Source organism: Natrix helvetica, assembly GCF_964273705.1.
Source record: "Natrix helvetica genome assembly, chromosome: 1".
NCBI lineage: Eukaryota > Metazoa > Chordata > Lepidosauria > Squamata > Natricidae > Natrix > Natrix helvetica.
In genome coordinates this window covers 84,930,551-84,952,779 of record NC_138548.1, presented here as the reverse complement: position 1 = coordinate 84,952,779, position 22,229 = coordinate 84,930,551, and the positions used below count along the sequence as shown (strand labels likewise).

Below are 22,229 nucleotides of genomic sequence, written 5' to 3'. Positions count from 1 at the left end.
GATAATTTATAATAAATGTAAGTATCAAATTTTACTCCTATCAACAAAATTAAAGGGAAAATCTAATTCATCCTGATCACATTGCAAAAATTTAATCTACAACATGTCAAAGTCTTTCTCAGTATCCAATGAAACAACCATGGTTACTAAAACAAATTTAAAAATGTATTAAAGCACATTTAATACATTTTTCCAATACAAACACTAAAAAGTTTGAATTATTGAATCAATGACGTAGAACCCTGTTTTGATAAATCAATGGGCTAAGATCCTAAAGAAAGTTAAATTAGTATTACATCACCTTAAGATGCAATTCAAGAAAAGAATCTTGAATTTACTGGATATCTAAAAAAATGTATAACAAGACTATTATGCTTGAAGAGTTGAAAGTGACTCCAGCTCACATATTTTGGCTTACTACACTTATAGATTGTTTTAATATTAATAAAGTTGAAAACAAACTCTGAAAAAATAAGGATTAAATATGTAAATACAATGTAAATTACATGGTTTGAATCCATCACATTTTGGCAGGGTTGACAGGTCTTGTTTGGCAGAGAAATTATGCTAGTAGTCTGCTACTTCTAGGGTATAGCTGATATGTCACTTATTTAATTTCTGTTGCTTTGAGAACTTCTATGAAAAATCTTTAACAGTCTTCTCGTTCAACTTATTTGCAAAAAATATTAGTAGTCTGTGTCAGCTTTATCAGATGCAACAGAAGGAATATTTAGAGTAACATTTTTGCTTTGATTAATAGATTTTGACAAAAATTAGCAAATCAGCTGAGCTTAATGCTACAGCTCCTCCTTTTTTTCTCTCCCCTTCCAGATTATTCTTCAATTGCATCACAGTTTTCTTCCAAAGAACTCAAAACTATCATTTTTCTTCAACACCTAAAACCAACCACAGTCATAATTGTGGTCCATGGGACCCCTCAAGTCACATTGCTGAAAATAAGAGGTATGGTTCTAAACACACTGCTGTGGTTCTTAGCACAAAATTAACATTAAGAACATTAACGTTTCTTAAGTAGGTGTAAACAAAAACAAAAAAAGTCGCTATTTTCAAATTCTTCCCTGAACAAAACAGAAAAGAAACAGAAGAAATATAGATTAGCCATTACCTATCGAAGTCTTGCATGCCAATTTAAACTAACTATGTTAAGATATGGCAACAGTTCGATAATGAACCTCACATATTGTAGAAGATTCCAGCTGCAATTTTCAAAACCTCATCTTTCTTGTTAAATGATCAGGAAGAACCAAGTGAAAACAATCTTGAGAACAAGTGAATTGAATATACAATACAGGGCATATTTTTTTTTGACTTTCTGTATTCATATTTCTAAGTATGGAAAAAGAAAAGGAATTGAAAAAAATACATATACTTTGAAATTTCCTGCATGGCAGGGCCACTTCTTTGATGAGTCAGAAAGTAAATTACAAACATTTCACTGCACGTTATCAAGACAGGACAGCTATCTTAATCAGGATAGTAAGACCTTGGTGGAAATTTGTAACTGAGCAAACCAGGAAATTACTATTACCTCAAAGAAGACTTTATCTGAAATATTTCAAAAAGTTGTCCTCAACTGTTTAATGAAGTGTAGAATAAAAACCACTCACCACTCAGTAATGTAACATCATAACAATACTCATTGAAAATAGAAGCAAAATTTCAAGTAAATTAATGGGTCCCTTTATCACAGTTGCTTGTAAAATGCTGATAAGCACGTTTTTGCAGGCCTGCACCTAGTTGTTACATAGAAATAAATCCAGAAAGAATATTAAATCTCCCTCTTGGCCCTTTTGAAGAAAAGGTTAACAGTATGCCACTACTTATAACTACAGTTCCTATGGACCTGTGCAAAAAGGATAATCTGCTTCAATGAGTTACTTCACACATATTTCCCCTCAACAATCTAGTTGTCTCTGGTTCTGCCTCAGTTTACTTTTCCAATAAGCAACCAAGTTGGAAGATCATTTAAAAGCAATTTATTACAGTATTCCAATAGAGTCTCCATACAAAAAGGGGGAACCTGGAGAAATGGATTGTGTTTAGTTTTGTAATTAGCACAACAAAGAACTTCAAAACTAAACTTGATTGCTTTAGAAATAGCCATGTGCTCAATGACATCACTAAAGCATCCAGTAGTATGTGATCATAACAAAGGAGCATTGTGATCAAATCAAAGGAGCATTGTATTCTGAATAAAAGTAAAAGAAACATTTGCAAAGTAAAAGCATCAACATGGGTATTGGTAAGATACACTCTCAGTGCTTCCCAAGGTTGAGCTTGACCATATCCTTTGTTCATGGAGATTTTAGAACAGCTAAAACCAAAGCTGTTATTTACAATGATCTCCTGCCAGTCCTGGTTTCTGAAAGAGAGGCTTTTCTTGAAGGTTAAGGCTTATGGGAAAGTTGTAGCAATACAATTGAAAAAGCAAATTTAAAATACAAGAAAACCCATGTTAGTTAGCCCGTGCAACAGTCCTACAAAAAACCAGTGACGTGCGGTGAGGTTTATGGCTGGTGAGGCTGGTGACGTCATCAGGAAGGCGGGGAATGGGACCACGTGTGCTGGAAGCTCAGGCTACCTCAGCCTCCAGCACACGTGATCCCATTCCCCGCCTTCCTGAGCGTGCTCCGCTGGCTCGCGCTCCGCAGTCCTCGAAAGCGACTGGGGAACGACAAGAACCTTCCTGCCTCTGCTGGACTTTGCGCGCTCCTCGCGACTGCATATTGCGTTCCCCAGTCGCTTTCATGGCTTCGTCATCCGGCAGCGCCGACAACATTTCTGCCTCCACAGCTCCCGGGCGCAGCCGGCCGGATGTATATTATAATATTATATATATATATATATATATATATATATATATATATATATATATATATATATATATATATATATATATATATATATATATATATATATATATATATATATATAGTATATAATATTATATACTATTATTTCATGAAGAGAGGTGAGGCTCTGCCTCCCCTGCCTCCCCTGACCGCACGTCCCTGCAAAAAACATGTTTCAAGTTTTACAAAGTCCATCCTGTGTGGCCCTCAATACTCAGATCACAAATACCGAGACAGAGCTTATGAGCTGCCTCACTTTATGCTGTTTTATTTTTCTGGTTAAAAGAATATGTACCAACTCTACATGGAATAGTCTCAAAAGACTCTTTGGTCTAAGCTCTGACTGAAATTTCAACTGAAGACAAACAATACTTGGAGAGAGGGAGGGAGACAGGGAGGGAGGAAGAAGGAGAGGGAGGCGGTCTGATACTATTTGGAAGTTTTGTCTCCTCTAAAATATATTAATATCCCTGGCCAATGAACTTCTACTCACTGGATTTCATCCGATAAAATCTTAAACAGCCTACCCAATTTGCAAGTAGATAGTCCACAAAGAGGAGATGACAAAGAGTCCCTTTGGGGAGAGGGGGCGGTATAAAAATCTAAATAAAAGTAAAGTAAAGTAAAGACATCACTGTTTCCAGCAAACAAAAAAGAGAGGTGCTTGACTTGAACATGTGCCTACTATAGAACAATGCAACAGAAATAATTGAACTCTTGAACTCTTTTCTGGCAAGATCCACAAATCAACCTTCACTTGAACATGACTATTTATTTGCAAGCAACAGAACAAACTAATCATTACAAATCAGCAGAGCACAATAGAACAAAAATATTTGGTACTACCTCATCTATACTATAGTCACTGAAAATTTATCCTGTTTCTCTATAGTTTTGCTATGAATAAACTCCTGGTGTTTTAAAGTTCTAATATTTTGGTTAGACATAATGAAGTTGCCAGGCCTGCAGCTGGTTCCTTTTGGGATCTTTGGCCTGCCACACTAATTTTCTATTCTACTATGCTGTTTCATTAGTGGGGAATTGGGAAGGGGGAATAGTAAGGAGTAGAATGTGATGTTGCCAAAATAAAATTCCTTTCTAGAATCCATGGTCATCCTTTGTCTCTACAGCTTGGCTCCTGACCGGAACTGGATGGGTGGAACTGCCAACATGGCAGTGGAAGATTGAACCATGTGATGGACTTGTGGGTGTGGGGACAAGATCATGAACGCTCAACTAGGTGGGGAAAACCAGGAAGTTCAGATTCGGATTTTCACAGCTGTGCCAACATGACTCTCGGAACCCTGACATAAGTTCACAAAACTTTAGAAAAGTAAAGAGAAATTTCGGAAAACTAACATCTTAATATAATATGTATATGTGTGTACACACACACCACACTTGTAAACAAACCCGCACACACATCGGATCCCTTCGGATCCTTTCTAGAAGTGATTGAGAAGTCACTAGGCATATCCACCAGTTTTATTTTCTAAGCAAGCCAAAATTTTAAGTTTCATTTTTTGACTTTATTTTTTTATTTTGTTTTTCGTTTTAAAAATTGATCAGTGGTTTAATGCTGAGTTATTTCAACCTTTTGCTAGACTCCAATTGCTTCCCCTCCCCCTTTCGATATAGGTTGTTCTCGATAACCCTTATCTCAGGGGTGAAATTCAGCCGGTTCTGACAGGTTCTGGAGAACCAGTAGTGGAAATTTTGAGTAGTTCGGAGAAGTGGCAAATAGCATCTCTTCCTAGCCCCAGAGTGGGGTGGGAATGGAGCATTGGTGGGTTTCTGCCGGTTCGCACTGGTTCGGGTGAACCAGTTCATGACCGGACCCGGAAGTAACTGGACCCGGAAGTAACTTCTGGAAAACAGCCCTGTCGCTCGATCGCCCTTGCTGGCCCATCGCAGCTCGCTCGCTCCCCCGCCCATCCGCACTAAACTAGGCTAGCCCAGCCCGCCGCTCACTGATTGGCTGGAGTCCAGCCAATCAGTGAGCGGGCTGGAGGTGACCCGTTTAAAAGTGTGGCGCCAACGGCCAACATTCCTCCCTCCATTTCAAAACTCCCTTCGCCTTCCAGGAGCTTGCTGCTTCCCTCAGGTAAGCAACTAAGCGTGAGGGGGCGGCGGGAGGCTGGCTTCCGTGAGGGAAGGCCTTCAGGCCTTCCCTAGCTAAAGCTGCGGGCTGGTGAAGGCAGCGCAGGTGGCTGGCTTCCGCAAGGGAAGGCCAAAAGCCCGCCGCCCCCTTTCTGCAGCCTCGCCTGGCTGGCTAAGCCTGCCAGGTCACCTGCTTAGTGACAACCCTGGCCTTGTCCCTCCAGTCCAGTGTCTTACCTGTCCTGCTGCTTCTCTGTCTGTCTGCTCCCTGTTGCATCCATCCATTGCATCAGAGTCGGATCCATCGCATCAGAGTGCTGCTGATTCTGCATGCTGGTACGTAACCTGGATTTTTTTTCTTTTATTTTTTTAATGTATTTTAAAATAATATTTTATTTATTGTGCATAGATTTTTTAAAAAGAATTTTACTTAAAAGTATAGAATATTTTAAAATGGTTTACTTCAATTTATAGTGTGTGGATTCTTTTTTTTTTTTTAATTGTCTTAGACTATTTAAAAAAAGATTCTATCCAAAATGAATTAAAATAAACAATTTTTAAAAATTCTATACTCAATATTTTAAAATGTATTGTGCATAGAATTGTTTTAAATCGTTTTATTGTAATTTATTGTGTATGGAATATTTTTAATGGTTTCATTTTAAATTATTGTGTGTGGAATAGTTTGAAATGGTTACAGTATAAATTATTGCTGGTAGAATAATTAACAATGGTTTTTAAGGATTTTTTATTTATTTATAGAATATTTTTTTTTAAATTATTTTTAGGGCATTTTTATTTTTTATTGGTGTTATCTTTGCTGTGTTTAAATAATGCTTTATTTTATTTGTTTTATTGTTTTTTATTGTTTACAAAATATATTTACTACAAGAAATGTTATTCCTTTTTGCAAATGTTTTCTTTGTGATGCAATATGTTGCTTTTAAGTGTTCAGACCAGGTTTAGTGGCTGCTTTTCTATGGGCAGGCCAGGTAGGTGCACGGCAGCTTTGCCAGATTTTGTGTTCACCCTCATTGTTTAGCTAATTCTGAGTTGGTTGCTGGTTCTGTGAACTTCCTGGCACTGTCCTTTATAATTTCCCACAATGCTTTGATGGTTTTTATTCCAGTGGCTTTGTCTTTCCTGTCCTTAGTGTTAGGGGGAAAAAACTGGTTTCATTTGCAGTCCTTTTTTTTGGGGGGGGGGGGGATTCTTATTTTTGGGTGTTTTCCTGGCACTGTCATAGTTTGTGTGGGTGTGGGTGTGTAATGTCCTGCAGTTATTTACGCATTAATAATGATCTAGTAATATTTCCTTATACATTTTAGTGACCTTTCCTTACATAATTGGTGTTTTCTTTCATACTTTTGGATTTCTAATTTCTGTTTCTTTTAGTTAGCAATTGCTAAAACAAATCCCACGTGAAAAAGTATTCAAAGCCTTCTTGATTTTAATTGTCAGTTTATTTATTCCTGCACATTGTAATATTTATTCATTTTCATATCTCTGTTTTTCCACTGTAGTGCAAACACAATTCCAGCAATGCCAACATGTGTAAAATTAAATATATATTGTACTCCCTTTCAAATATCCAGCAAAATGTTTCTGGTTTTAATTCTGTATCTTGCTTTACCATTGCTTCTAACCACTAATATCTGAATAGCTACTTGGACCGACCTAAGTAGTGAACCTAATTCATATATTCCTGGTTTTTTTGAACTGAGAACTAAATTTCAGAAAAAGGAAATAAGGTGGTGTTCAGAACATCGTCAAGCCATTGAGATCCTTCCTCTGTAAGTAGCTGTCTTTATTGCTGGGTGTGCTCTGTGCTGGGTTCATCCTTGAGATAGTAAAGTCTTGCTTTCTGTGTCTCTCCTTTGTGCAGGTTATTAGAGCAAGGTGGTGAGGTGGTGGTGCAGAAGACACAAAAACGGACAGTAATTCTCCTTTTCTATATTTAGTTTGTGCTTGTTTCATCCTAATGCAGTGCATACAATTAAAGTCTTGCTTTCTATGTCTCTCCTTTGTGCAGGTTATTGGAGCAAGGTGGTGAGGTGGTGGTGAAGAAGGCCAGCAAGGCAATAAACTTCCCTCTGTAAGTAGCTGTCTTTATTGTTTTGTGTGCTGGTTTCGATGCAGTGCATGCAATGAAAGAGTTCACTTCTGTGTCTCTTCTTTGTGCAGGCCATTCATTGGAGTCAGTTATACTGAAGACTGGCAAGAATAGTCATCTTCCTTCTGTAAGTAGCTCTTTTATTGTTTTTGTACTTATTTTAATCTTATTATAGTTCATCTATTGGAGTCAGTTATACTGAAGACTGGCAAGAATAGTCATCTTCCTTCTGTAAGTAGCTCTTTTATTGTTTTTGTACTTATTTTAATCTTATTATAGTTCATCTATTGGGGCAAAGAATTCAGTGACATCGTCTTGGCCACTCCCACCCAGTCACATGGGCGACAAGCAACTCCCACCTGGTCACATGGCAGGCAAGCCACTCCCACCCGGTCACATGGCCGGCAAGCCACTCCCACCTGGTCACATGCCCAGCAAGCCACTCCCACAAAGCAGGCCACACCCACAGAGTAGGTTCCCAAAAAATTTGAAACCCACCACTGGAATGGAAATTTTGCAATATCCTCCCCCCCAGGAGTGGGGTGGGAATGGGGATTTTGCAGTTTTCCTTTCCCTGCCACGCCCACCAGAACCGGTAGTAAAAAAATTGAATTTCACCAACCACCATTTCTTCCAAATGGAAAGCACGGCAACATTCAGGGTGATGGTGAATAGACATTAGACTCACCACTGGATTCTGTATTTTTTGAATTTGCAAAATATCTGGAGTTTATTTCTATTGGATTTTCCTTGTAATTTTGGATTGTGATATAGAGGAAATGTGTGTGTGTGTGTGTTTTTTGTTCCCTGATTAAGGTCCACCGATTAAAATGGCTGATCAGTGGCTGAAATCTAAGAAAAGAAGGTGGGGAAATATGCAGCTTTTAGTTGAATTTCTCTTACAAAAACTTAATCAAACTTTAAGATGTATTGAAAGAATGGTAGAATATGAAGTTTTACCTTTGGTTAAAGATACACAAATGGACTTTGGTTGAGTTTCAGATCAAAAAGAAGAACCAGTGAATTGGATTTCATTTGTTATTCTGAAATTTGATTCTGTATACTTCTCAAACATTATAACCTAAGCTAGAAGGGCGTGAGACAAACTCTGTACTTCTATGAAGTAATTCCTTTCCTCTACGAACATGGAGGGAGACTGGATAGATTTATTACAGTTAACTAGTAACTACTTCTGCTTGCACTCTTACTTGAAGATAGACCTTTTCTAGAGACTGAATTTACTACATTTAATTAAATAACAATTGACAAATTCAAATTCAAACCTTTATTGTCAGAGTACAACATGTGTACCATGAGATTGGCTGAACATCCCTTCGTGCACAATACAATACAACTCACAGTGAAAGACAAAAAATCTTATTTTTCTCAAGTACCTACCTACATCACTTAAGAGTAGATAAAAAAAAATATTGAAAGACAAGATTTACTTGGCATACTGATAATCTGTTTTACAAAGTTTTTTTTAAAAAAATATTGATCCTAGACTTTTCAAATATTTTCAAATATAAATTTATCACATCTTCTAAAATTAAAAACCTGCTATGATTTTAAAACTTTTTTTAAGAGAAGAAATTTTAAAGCATAACCACTGAAGTTTATAAGACCTAAAAATATAATATTGCACTTTGTCTAAAGCTTGCAAGGGTTAAGAATATTTCATATATTATATTTATCTGAAATATTGACTTTGAATTTAAGATAACCAAAGGAAAAAAGGACATACCATATTTTTGGAGTTTAAGACACACCTTTTTCCCTTAAAAAAGAGGCTGAAAATCTGGGTGCGTCTTATACACTGAATATAGTATTTTTTGCCTCCTGAAACCCCACCCCCTTCACCAAAATGGCTGTGCATAGTTTTCAGGAACTATCAGAGAGCTACTGGGGGCTGGGGAGAGCAGAAATGAGCAAAAACCAGGTTGATTTATGTTCAATTTTGCCTCCTCCAGCCCCCAGGAACACTCTATCAGCCTCCTAACAGCTATTCATGCCCCCTTTTTGGGAAAAAAGGACCCATTTTCATGAAAAACAGGCCATTTCTTGCTTGTTTTTGGCCCCACCTTACCCCCTCCCCCAGGAGGACTTTACAAGCCTCCTAAAGGCTATTCATGCCCCTTTTTTGGAAAAAAAGAAAACAGGGCCGTTTTGGTAGGTTTGCAGAGTGCAAAAACTTTTTTGCCTCTTCAAAGCATTGGTGCGTCTTATGCTCTGAAAAATACGGTAAATACAAAACATCTGCACAGTGTTTAGCTTTTCAAACTTTTTAACCAAACTTTTAGTCCCATGTGACCCACTTGTATGCAGTATATGTGTCTGTATGCATGTATCTGCCACATGCCATAATTTAAAAGACATCGGGACTTGCATACATCTTTAAAATAGTTCAATAATTCATATATCTTTATCTACCTTAATGCATTCATATGAATAGAGAACTCTGTCTCCCAATGAAACATATAAATAAATGTACATACATAAGGAAAGGCTATAGATTGATCTATTGTATGGCTCTTATGTAGAATAGAATGTTCTGAGAAAATATCTCCCTTTCTGCAACTGGTGAAATAGATTATGATTGTATTTATATAATATTTCTATATTCTGTCCCCAGAGCGCTATCACTTGTCTTTTAAAATTGTGAGAACTGACAGTCATTAGTGCGCATCATTCTGTCAGCTCATGGATTTCGGGAGGTATGTTTATTAATTTTTGTGAATTTCATGGCCCTGAAAATTAAATCTGCACTGCTTTGTCACTAACATATAGAAGACAGATCAACAAATTGTTAATAGATTTAGTAATTTAAAATCTTTGGGATGCATGTTTTGCAAGGGATGGAAATTAATATTGTACTAATATATTAATCAGTATTCAACTAGAAGAGATACATGTGTATAATGTATTTTTGATGCATCTTTTCAAATGTTCTGTGTTTTGTTTTGTTTTTCTTTTATGTCTTCTTTGATTTTTATTTAGTTTTGTATTTTGAATTTTAACTTTGTTCTCAATTATACACACACACACACACACACACACACACACACGGAAAATCCCCATGAAGACTTTAATTTTTGATTTATATAATTACTTCTTTATTTATAGGATTTTTATACATTCTCAGTCACATGACTGGACAGGATACAATAGTATGAACATAAAAATTATAATCAATAATCCAAAATACATTTCCCCTGGATCAACAACCCAAATTCACTATCTGTTATTGAAATTATTATATTATAGTATAATGATAATTATTAAATTATTAAAGTACAATTCTATTTTAAGCCATTAAAGTACAAGTGCCCCTTAAAACAGTCACATTTTTCTTCAATTCACAGGGAATGCTGAAAAAGATAGCTTGGGTTAATGAATAATAGAGAAGCTCTATGAAACATTAAGTCAAATTTAATATGTGTGTGAAGCAGAACTGATTACACCTTCCCACAATGGAGAAAATCACTACTTGTTATAGTAGACATGCTCCTAAAATACAGTACTTAGGTTTCCAAAAGGCAAGCATAAATCTATCTATTAGAAGCAAAAGAACATATAATTACTCCTACCTAAAATATGTGTTTCGGATAAAAAATGCTTTTTTATTGCAAAATGTTTTTTTTAATGGTATGATTTTCCTGGTGTATTATGGTTTCTTCAGATGAAAGAAAACCAGACTGAAGCATATTGATTGCAATGTAATATCTATTACCCAGCTAAATGGTTGCTTTGCATAGAAGTTCATGAAACTCAGTAAACAAAGCTTTTGTCCATGTCTATATATCATATCATTGTACATGTCTTTGCTGCATTTTATTTGTTTATTTAAAATGGTAAATAGTTCACAATACTCAAGGGTAGTGTTTGCTGTCTTTTAATTAGAAGTGGCCTGTAAGACAAAATGCATAAACATACAGTGTGCCTAGTGCCACACGCCTTTCAAGAGGCACAACAATTAAATATAACATGTTTTATGGAATATGTCTCTTCCCATCATACATATAATAAAACATAACACGTTTTATGGGTCTTACCTTTTCCCATCCTCAAGATAATAAAATGAAGTGACTGCATAAATAGCAGATTAAATGAAAGTCAATACATTGTGGCTTTTGCAAAGGGATGGAAAGCCTGAAGCAGTGTGAGATCACTCCCCCAAAGTCTTTTGTCCATTTGCAAAAACTGTGGGTGTGGAGAAGTCTTTGTGGGCAGGGTCTTGTGCTCCTTGCGACTCACCGAGGATGCCCAATGCTCTAAAAGCGGATTGTGTATCTTCCTCAGGCAGCCTCGGTGAGTTAGTAAAGCTGAGCAGGGCGTGCTCATCCTACTCAGCCTTTGCTATTCTGCTTTTGGAACATCAGGAGAAGGTGGCTTGGTGGCCTGGCTGGGAGGAGAAGATGGGAACTGGGCCACATGAGTGGCGGGCATGCTCAGAGCTCTACTCACACAAGAGACAAGATAAATCTTTGGGGTGCTGCTTATGCAAGTGGGGCTATGGACATGCACTAGCCCACCTCTTGTGTGGCTCATTTCTGAATAGATCATAACCTGGTAGTGGCCCGGTAGTGGAGACCCCTGCTGTAGGATGAGGGAAAAACAAACATAGAGGAGTTCACTAATTTCCATCCTTAAAACACTCTGTACACCCTAAATAATAACAACACCATTTGCAAGACTAATGTTCTGGTGGGATAGAGTACACAACAGGGTCAACAAATTCTTTGGCTTTCTCCCTCAACAGATTTATATAGCCACCCATCTCTCAAATGTGCTTCTGAATGGTGTACAAACACTAATTAAAACAAACAAAAAATGAAAAAACAATTGAACACAAATATAAATAAAACCACAGGACAATGGACCAGCATCATATACACTGTGTAGCTAGGTCCCATCAGATGCAACAACATTAGCAGACAGGACTTAAATAGGCCCCCATGATTGACCTCATGGAACAGGTAGTTGTAATTAAAGGGAGGATATTAATGTTTAACTATGCAAGTACATTGTTGGATCAAGGACTAGTGGAGAGACTTTTTAACTTTGATTGTATAAAATATATTCTCAGCAATTAAGCACACATTTTTATACTATTCAAAGACTTGTCAATCTGGTGTTATGAAAATTGAAACAAACCAGGTCTAATCTTATGCTTGTGCACATCTACTCTTTGAATACATACAAGTGTGAATAATCCTTATGGAATAATACTCTTTATGGAAATCACATAATAAATGCTAATTATAGCATTGAAATTTATGCTATAATAAACCTGGTAGTTTTTCCACAACTACAAGCCCCACCTATCCTCTTTATTTATTAGATTTGTTTGCCATCCATCTTGCCTAGAGGACACTCTGGGGAGCTTACAAACATTGCATCCTCTTGCAGTGTATCCCACGTGAAAACTTCAGGTCAATGTTGCTCTGAATGTTATAGATATATAATAAGGTATTTTCCTGAACTACTTTTTTTTTACCATTTTCTACCAACTCTGTCTAATATAGTCAAGAACTTTGTTGCTGAACTGGTTCACTAAGTGGTTGATGACAATTGTAATCCAAAATGCAGGTAGGGTCCAAGTTATAAATATCCTAGATACTTTCCAACTTATATCTACAACAGGTCCTGCTATCTACCATTTCCATTGTAGCAATCCTTTTTTATCTCTTTTCCTTTAAAAATGAAAAGATTGTCTGTTTATATCTAAAGAATAGAATGCTTTTGTTCCTACTACAATATCCTGCTTTAGAAACTCTTTTGTTTTGTATCTTTCTATTGTGATGCAACTAAAATAGGTAATACTTGCATTCCCTACAACTAAATATGTAAACCATAATCCTCATTAAGTTTTCTTAAAGCTAAAATTCTGAGCTTCCCTGATAGTCATTATCCTACTAAATCCTTGTCTTCTCATTCCCTTTATGTCAAGAACATCAACCAGAAGGAGGTAAATTATGCTAACATGTTTTGAAGATAATTGATTGAAAATGATAACCATATACAAACATTTTAAGCACAAATAAAATAATAACTAAGAAAATATGTGGGCATATGTTTCATTAGCCTTCAATTGTACCAATATATTTAATTCTTTAAGGAGTATTTTGATAGAAAGATAAACATTCTTTCTTTGGATTTGTCAGTAATTAATTTATTTTCTCTAAAGACAATGAATTGGGAATTGTGAACAAAAAGAAAATTCTTGTTAAATATTCTCACAATGTATCACAGTGACCTAGCTTTTTCCCCAAATCATTTTGAATCATGCAAGTTTGAGGAATGTCTTGTTCCTTTTAGAACTTTCTTCAGATAAATGTTGTATTGTGGGATTGCAGAAAAATGAATATTGATCTATATGATCTGTTGTGATATTATTTTGGTATCTGAAGTCATCTGAGGAGTTTTTGCATCAGAAAACCTTCTGATAAAAAACATTCATAAACATCATCCATATGAAAATAACCACTACAAGGCAAATAAATTATATACTGTACTTACACAATGCTCAGTATACTCAGTCAAATGACATCTTCTTTGGTTTTCATATCTTTAAGTCAGCATGATCATTTGTTGGAGACAATTTCTGAAAAGAATGAAGCAATAAATGCTCTGAATGCAAATTTAGATAATCCTAGATTGGCTTTAAATTGCACAATAGAATCATTTTTACCTGAAAATAAAATCCATCAAGCAAGTATCTTGTTTATCCCTCATTAATTTTGGTGATGGTTGAATATTTATTAGAATGCAGTTCAGGATTTAAAGAAAATTGCATGATAATCTTCACTGCTAAAATATGTGGTGCATAAATTACAAAACTCTACATTTTTCCTCCCGCCTCCAAGTATTGCTGTGTTGAGTATCAGACTACAATTAAGTGCTTTCAATAAATGAAATCAATGAAATATTCCATTGCTAATGAGAAACCCATTTAAGACATTCTTATTAGTTATTTGCTCAATCATACTAACCCTAACCCTAACTCTATCTCTATACCTACCTACCTACCTACCTACCTACCTACCTACCTACCTACCTACCTACCTACCTACCTACCTACCTACCTACCTACCTATCTATCTATCTATCTATCTATCTATCTATCTATCTATCTATCTATCTATCTGTATAATCTATCTAAATATGATACATTCCTAGCATTTAATTATTTCAATTATTACTCAAGGTGTTGCTTGGAATGACCATTAAAGTTAATCAGTAGATAATTAAATATATATTTTACTATTAGTGAAGAAAACAAATACTTTAACTTACCAGTTCTGAGTTATGTTCTGTAAAAAGTGAAAGTGAAAGGAGATGATGTGATTCTTTTCTCTGCTTCTCGTGGGGAAATGAATCTAGCATTCTATCTCTATCTCATAAAGTCTATTTTTAGTATGTAAAAAAACAATTCAGCTGCTTTTAGACATGGTCATTTGAGAGCATACATTCTGAAATCTATTGAATTGTTATTTATGAATAAATAGGAATCCATAAGTATTTTTTGTATGTGTGTACATATATAATATAACATCCCACTTATGGATAATTCTTTGGCCTAGATCCTAAATAATAGCAAGAATAGATCAAAGGAAGTATTTAATAGAGCTCTTAAATCATATTGGCAAGTTACTCAATTTATCAAGAAGATAAATGACAATTCTCCAGAGACAAGTGACTGAAGTACATCAGAAGAGTGAATTGAGATGCATCTTGGGATATATATTTTGTGGGTTCATTTGAACTGCCAATGAAAACATGTCACTGGTTTTGGCAAAGGCAGACTTGTAAAAAGTTTTCCTTAACCCAACAGGCCACATTTCTTTAGCTGCTGTTGTCACAGAGAAGCTTAAGATGATCAATCAAGTAAAAGAACTGGAAATTAAATAATCAAAAAAGGAACTGGAAAAGGAAATGCTAAATGCTGTACTTGTCTTTACTTCTAATAAACATTTTAATAAAGATATGGAAGGTTCACAATGCTTTTATCTCATGTATGTTACAAGACAGAAGTCCCATTAATTAAACATGACTCATCAAGCATTTCCCTTGGGGAAACAAGACCCAATAACACCTAAGCTTGGTGCAAGAAGGCCAAGATTTACAGGTGATAATAAGTAAGGAAGGAAGATGTAGGAATTCAAAAAATGTGTGACAACATACTATTTCTTTTTCAGAAAAAAATGTTTTAATGTCAAGGTTAACCAGGTCAGGAAATAGATGCTACAGGAAAAATTAGAGCCATCGATATAGGCTGTAGTCACAAAAGTCTGGCAATGTTTCTTGTTCCCTCTCTATTATACTGTACTAACAAAAGAGAGTCAAATCTTGAATTTCTTTCTTATCTCTTCCTACTTCCCTGAGCTAGGTTCATGTTTTCCTAATATCTACTACATATCATCTTCAAGGCTATCTCTGCACTCCTTTATACAGAAAGAGCTTCTATTTCTGGGAGTTTTCATATGAGAAAGGAATCTTCTCATATGAAACAATGAAATTCTCAGAAACAACCCATTTTACTTAATTAGGTTGTTTGTATGAATTAAGTTTCAGGAAAGTCTTGGATTTCATAAAATATGTTTTCAAGCTTTAATACATTTATGAGAAAAGGATTCCAGAATACAGATAACTTCAGAAATGCTGGATTTTGAACACGTTGGACATTATTAACAGTGGTTTTTGTTCTTATTGACTGAGATGTATCATGCAAGGGGATCATATACAATTAAGGGGTATACTTGTCTATTTATTATTACTAATGATATGCATGTTCTCCATTTTTTCAGATAATTGTGAGAGTAAAGCAAATTACTGTTTTAAAATTAAGTCCCCCAAACTGTTTTGTGAGTGCAAGTTCTCTTTCAGCCATTCTGGGATGGCAGTAGAACTGTTCTCTGTAGTGCAAAAAGAGAGATTGGGGGCAGGGATTCAATATCTTCTCTATTGTTTTGAAGGGTGCAACATATCAAAGATAAAGAATGTTGTAGGGGAAAGCAACAAAGCATAATGTTTTACAACATCCACTTCCATTGGAGTTACAATAAAACCCAAAGTCAGACCTTGGGAAGTACGCCATACATTGATTTGTTTTTGAAATTTTGATGGTCTATGGGATGCTGTGTAATCTTTCTTAAACCCTGCAATAAAAAGTATCGATGGTTTGCAGAAGATCGAGCCATTTGCTCTGACATAGATGTGATGGATTGCTTGCAAAGATCATGCCTCCATTATTGGTGATACCCACTTTTTTGGTTTCGTAATAAGCATGTAAGGAATTCAACAGTATACCACTAGAAAGAAGAACAGAGTAAAAGAAAGAAGAACAAGCTAATGGACTAAATGTTCCTGAATTTTTATTCCAGAAAATGTTTAAACAGAAGTTCAGTAGTTGAGGTTGTTTGTTTGAACAATTTTTATGTCGTAATGTTATCCATGTAATACTAATGATTCAGGTATTAATTCCAGTAGTACAATTTTAGGCTGCTGGAGACAAGAAATGGGGAAAGGGAAACTACATGCAGTCATGTATTGTTGATCTCATCTTAGTGTCTACACAAGTCTATATTCAACAACTGTGTTATCAAAAAGTTCACTTTTGAAATTTACTCTGTTCTGCAGAATATTATTTTAAGAATTATACAAAATATTCAAGCTTTGGGATAAACATACTCTTGATCTGACAGTACTACTACAGTTGTTATGGTTGACCACACCATCAGCTTGATGTTTAGGCTGGATTTGGCAATTTTATCCACCTATCAAATCTTTCCTAAGGAACTGTGATGGACAGATATTTTTGTTTAATAATATTAAAGATATTGGTTGCAGGTTGTAAACTACTCCAGGTAAAGCTGCTTTTTACAATTGACTGATGATGATTTTGTCAATGTATTCAATGGTGATCTAGATGTTTGAAACTTCATTTAAGGTCCCTGTTACTGTTCATACAATCTTTTCTTTCTTTTGTCAGAGTCATTCTACTTTTATTTGCTGTGCTTTAAAATTGGGATTTTCAAAATAATTATATATAACTGTTTTACAAATAGCTATTATATAATGAATATTTTAAGATGAATGAAATATAATAAATATTTTATAAATAGCATATATTGTAAAAGTTAATATTACTAGGAACAATAGCAATAAAAACCATGAGAGCTACATTTTGGAAATAATATAATATATTAGAATAGAATAAAATAGAATGGAATAGAATGGAGTAGAGTAGATGCAGTGCAGTGTAATAGAACAGAGTAGAGTCAAATAATATATTGGTAACTAGTTATTGGCCACATATACTACTTGTATTATAGCAAATATACTATTTGTATTTGCTATAAAAGTAAATGAAAAGAGGAAGATGTGAAGTCTACTCTACTGAATATAGACCAATACAATATAATATTTGTAACTCAAGGTTGAAATGAAGGGACCTTGGTATTCTCTGATCTTGGTTGTTTTCTTGCAGGTGTCTTATTTCCCAAAGTAGGTAACAGTGTCAGTGCCAGTAAACTAGCATTGATGATGTTACCTAGTTTGGGTAATGAAATATCTGCAAGAAAACAAACAAGCTCAAAGAGGATCCCTCACTGAAGATATAACCTGAGGTCTCAATCTAGTTAATGCTTTGTATTATTTATATCAAAGCAAGAGGAGGCAGGATACATTCAGTGATTTCTGATGTCAAGAACATCTAACATGGAATGCATTTTTAAAAAATGACAAAAAATGCTCCCATAGCTATATGAAACCAGAACTGGAAAAGAAATACTGCACCATCAAAAACAAATAAATAAATAGGCTAATAATCAGTCTGCCAGGGTTCCAAATAGCATCCAAAAATAAATCCGAGTCCAAGGCAATGTATTGCTCACAGTTCCAATTTATTAAGAGTGTCATGTTGGCATATCTGGGAAAAACCGAATCTGAAAGCTTCCAGGTTTTCCCCACCTAGTTGAAAGTTCAGGATCTTGCCCCCCACAAACAATTCCATCACATGGTCCAATCTCCCACTGCCATGTTGGCAGTGCCACCCATCCAGTTCCTGTCAGGTGCAGAGACATAGGATGGCCTTGGCTTTCTAGAAAGAATTTTGTTTTGGCTACATAGTAAGTAACTCCGTACAATCGCCCCTCCCATTGCCCCACAATAGAAAAAGGCATAGTAGAATAGTAGAAAGTGTGGCAGCTCAAAGCTCCAAAAGAAAACTGCAGGCCTGACAGAGTCACCCATTGGCTCTAGAAAGACATTACAGGAAGAACAATAGAACCAGACCAAGTTCCAAAAACGATCTTTATAAAGACAGAGCCAAAATAGAAGAAAAGAACATCACTATTTGTCATCTACAGCTCATAGCTCAAACTTGTCAAATATATTATTAATAAGGTACATTCCTATGGGACAATAACATTGTATTTTCTCAGGCTCAGGGTGGCAGGCCCAAATTCACATATACACAAGCTCACAATTTGAAACAGAGCATCAAAAGCAACAAGAAACAACAGGGTAATTATGCTAACATGAGGACCAAACCCTGCAACAAATCCAAATATAGCCATTGCCCCCATATTTATACTTATATACTTACCCAACAACTTTAGTCATAAAATTTGGAACATCTTCATATGTGAAATAAGTTATCATCTGCCAGCAGGCAAAACTATACGCAAAGGAAGAGCAAAGTAATATCTGATATTACTGGGAGTGTTTAAATTCCCAGATCACTCTGTCATAAGTAGTCCTTGATTTAAAACCATGGTTGAGATCAGAATTTCCCTTGCAAAGGAAGGCAGTGTTAAGTGAGTTGTGCCCGATTTTGTGATCTTTTTTTGCTGTGACTGTGAATCACTGCAGTTGTTAAGCAAATGATGTGGTCATTAAGTAAACCCTGCTTCCCTCTTTGACTTTGTTCATCATCAGCTAGTTGGGAAGGTCGCAAATGGTGATCAGGTGACCGTAGGATGCTGCAAAAATTGTAAATCAATACCAATTTCTAAGCATCCAGTTGGGTGGGGATGCTGCAAATGTCATAAGTAGAGGATCAATTGTAAATCACTTTTTCAGTGTTTTTGTAACTCCAATGATTGCTAAACGACTGATTGTAAGTCGAGGACTACATGTCCATTTCACAACATGTAGTTGGGAACTAGACATGTGGGAGGAAGGGGGAACTTTACCAGCACGATTAAGTGAGAAATTTCTGACCTCATATACATCAAAGGTTACTACAAAAAGTTACTACCAGATTACTACAAAAAGTCTCAACAAACACAGTTGTTAATTAATAAACTCAATGTGTTCCAAAGACATAAATAATCTGCAGCTGCATAAGTGCATACCTTGTACTTCCTTCTACTTCATCTTCATCTAAATCCTATTTCAGTTTAAGTGAGCTGTACCTCAAGAAAATAATATCCCTTAGACTGAAAGTTGCTGCCAAACTCCTGATTTTTTAAAAAAACAATATTCTCCCCCCTTCTCTTCTTCCCTCCTTCCTTCCTCTTTCAGTGTAAAATGTTAACAGAGGCATGATTTTTTTTTTTTTTTGCAATTTAGAAAGATTCCAATCAATCAGACAGAAAAATGCATATACAGGGAACTAAACCACTGGAAAAAAAATGAAAACATTAATAATGGTTAGATTATGAATGAATAAAATTCTAATCGATAATAAGAGTGTGATTAAGGTTTAGTTGACATTCTTGATCTCACAGTCATTAATCATTTTAAATAATATAACTCATATATTACTTGAGCATCAATTGTGTAGCATACAAAGATACTGTTATAGCCCACTGGGACCCACATCTCAGAACAAAATGTTTTATGTGCAGTCAGAACTCAAATATCTCATATAAAATGGCCTTTTGGTCAATTGAGAACTGTCCAAATGCATCTGATTGAGGTAAATTGTGTGGGTGATGAAGATACATGACCTGAAATTTTGTTTTAGTCATACTGTTATGTATGGTTTTATTTAACTTTTCTACTTTGTTATGGCCCTATGGCTAATCAATAAAGTGCTACTGCTACCAGTATCTCAAAATGAGTTTTTGGTTTCCTTGGAACAGCAATTTGGAATTTGTAGAAGTAGATCTGAACATACTTAATGGTTTAAAGTGCTTAATCATCCCAAATGTTATCTGCCTTGCACTTAAATCCATAATACTGGGATGTGTAAACTAAAATGAAAGATGAACTGATGATCAAGAAATGAAATGAGGGGATTGATTTTAATCTTAAATTTGGCATGTACAAGAGAAATAAAAAGTTGAACAACACCTGAATACAACAGAGAAAGGACAGAGCTGGACAAATTTGAATAGCGTATCTCAGTACTAAGCAAATAACTCGTCCAATTCAAATTAAAGTGTAAGTCAAATTACACTTTAAGCAAACAACTTTAGTTTTTTTTTTTCAAAAAATAGCTTATTTAATTAGACATGAAAGATGTAACAGGGGTACTAGCAACAGAGCATTGTTCATGTAATCTCAGTTTAATTCTCTTCATTTTCCTCTCACAATCTGACTATAAATAAATCTTCTGGAATAATGGTCAAACAAGTCAGAAATAATTTTAACATTATAAAAAGTAACATATCATGCTCATCACATAAAAGGACAGAGATAACTTTTTCCTTTTTTAGTATTTACAGTATCAGTTCCTACCATGGCTAAATCAACAATAATGATCACATTATTTATAGGACAACCTTTTATCAGGTGTTCTCCCTGTCCTTTTGATCCAGAAAGGAAAGCATGCTGCAGATCTTGTGAGTCAAAGAATGTCATATTTTGGAACAAAGAAGAGAGCCTTTTCAGTTGTTACCCCTACCCTATGGAATATGGGTCACCTTGAGATTAGATTGGTATCAACCAAGCCAATTTTTAGAAGTGGCCATTAAGACCTGATTAGGTTCTCAGGCTTGGGGACTAGAGGGTTACTAGAAGGCCATGATGTATTATGTGGTTTAATCAGCCTTGGCCTCTAAGGCTGATTAAATGTGTTGCTACATTAATGTGTTGCTACATTTGCTACACGATGTTTTGTATTGTTTTTTACCCACTGTCAGTTGTCCAAAGTCACTATGTGAGATGGGTGGCTTCATAAATTGAATAAATAAACCTACATTTTGGACCTATGTCAAGATAAAAGTAATCCAAACTCCCACTACACTTGATGTTCAATGCAATGAGTTTTACACGTTTTCATTATAAATAGGGTTGCTTAATCTACATAAAAACATAAACAAGAGCAACTCATAATAAAAATTAAAGGCCAGGGCACAGGATGCTGTTCTCAGCAATGCCTTTTTCCTTGTGTGTTATTACAATGTTAAGTACCATATACAGTATGTCTAGAAGGGTAAATGTCATTCCTGTTCCTGGATCAGCTGGAAATATGGAAGGAACGTCATGATGATGGTGCTAAATCTTAGCAACAACATAGATGGATGTTCTTCAGGATGCTTTGTTCCCAATCTGGCTCTTCAGCTTTTGGAAAGAGAAAGAACAATCTATCAACCAATCCAAGATAGATAGGTAGATGTTAGATAGATGTGAGACAGACAGACAGATATTCACTTAGTTTATGGTAAGGGTAGAGGTTCCCCTTGCACATATGTGCTAGTCATTTCCAACTCTAGTGGGTGGTGCTCATCTCCGTTTCAAAACCGAAGAGTCAGCACTGTCCAAAGAAATCTCCATGGACATGTGGACAACATGGCTAAACACCGAAGGAGCATGGAACGCTGTTAGCCTCCCACCAAAGGTAGTTCCTATTTTTCTACTAGCATTTTTTACATGCTTTTGAACTGCTAGGTTGGTAGAAGCTGGGACAAGTAAAAGGAGCTCACTCCCTTACATGGCACTAGCGATTCAAACTGCAAAACTGCTGACCTTTCTCATCAACAAGCTCAGTGTCTTAGCCATTGAGCCGCTGCATCCCTAGTCACTTTGTTTAGCTATGAACAAATCTACAAGTTAAGAGAAATGTTAAAAAGAATAGAATGCCTATGTTGCATTTGGCCATTTGGAATTCATTCTCTTTTATCTAATGAAGCATGCCAGATGTAGACAACTAGGCTGTCTTTAGATATTTGGAACCATATTTCCTATTGGCC

General features: G+C 35.6%; 1 protein-coding gene across 4 annotated transcripts in view; it reads right to left on the bottom strand.

Annotated features, from left to right (window-relative positions):
• The window catches only part of LRRC4C (leucine rich repeat containing 4C), an 862,092-nt gene that overhangs the window by 488,691 nt on the left and 351,172 nt on the right, over window positions 1-22,229 (bottom strand). For 3 of the 4 annotated variants that reach the window (XM_081938166.1, XM_081938164.1, XM_081938167.1), the window contains one exon: window positions 13,606-13,690. The gene's annotated coding sequence lies outside the window, so the exon portion shown is untranslated. Of the gene's footprint in view, window positions 1-13,601; window positions 13,691-22,229 lie in introns of all 4 variants that reach the window. The other variant, XM_081938168.1, reaches the window with a different exon arrangement.